At 32.9% G+C, this 774-nt stretch overlaps 1 pseudogene; it reads right to left on the bottom strand.

Annotated features, from left to right (window-relative positions):
- Positions 1 to 308: 308 nt before the first annotated feature.
- On the bottom strand, positions 309 to 408 carry LOC122123161 (annotated as a pseudogene).
- Positions 409 to 774: the final 366 nt, after the last annotated feature.

The raw sequence follows: 774 nt of genomic DNA, 5'->3' as shown, positions 1-774 counted from the left end.
GCTTATGTGGTGCTGAGGAATCAAACCCAGGGCCTCAGGCATGCAAGGCAAGCGCTACCACTGAGCCACCTTCCCAGCCCCTTTTTCTAGGTTCTTATAGTAGTATATTTTTTTTGGATAAAATGACAATGTTAACTAATTTCAAAAGTTTTGTAAAGGTTATTCTATGTAAAGGCCTTTCTAAGGTGAAGATTTAATACACTGATGTCAAACTAATGTTTAATTCTAACACTTGCGTATATTGTTACACTTGTAATTTTGTAATCAACTTTTTAATAACTGTTTTTCATTTCTGCAACTGAAGAATGAAAAACATGGAATACTTCACAAATTTTCATATTATCCTTGTGCAAGTGTCATGTTAATCTCTGCATTGTTGTAATTTGGGTATACGTGCTGCTGAAGCATGTAGTATCCTCTAAATTTAAGTAGTTAATGATGCAATCTTTATATAGGCTTATATACTTGGGTGCCTATTTGTAGCAAGGAAACCTTATTGTTCCTAACAATACTATTGATCTTATTTCCCTAAAATAATGTATATAGTGGGAAAAAAAATATATTGTTCGGTTGATTGCTCACATTTGCATTTTTTGTCAATGACAATTTTAAGTCTTTTTCATTTTAGATTTGATCATACTTTGAAGCACTTATAGCTAGGTCCTAAGGTGATGACTTTTTCAAGTACTTATTTACGTAAATGAGTTAGCTTTGTGGAGCTAATAGATTCAAAGTAAGCCCTGCTTAAGAGCTACTTCTAAACTTCTGCAGCTA

This window comes from Dipodomys spectabilis, unplaced genomic scaffold (genome assembly GCF_019054845.1).
Source record: "Dipodomys spectabilis isolate Male_0828 unplaced genomic scaffold, ASM1905484v1 ptg000224l, whole genome shotgun sequence".
NCBI lineage: Eukaryota > Metazoa > Chordata > Mammalia > Rodentia > Heteromyidae > Dipodomys > Dipodomys spectabilis.
Note: the sequence above shows the minus strand (reverse complement) of the source record. Positions and strands in the feature narration are given on the sequence as shown.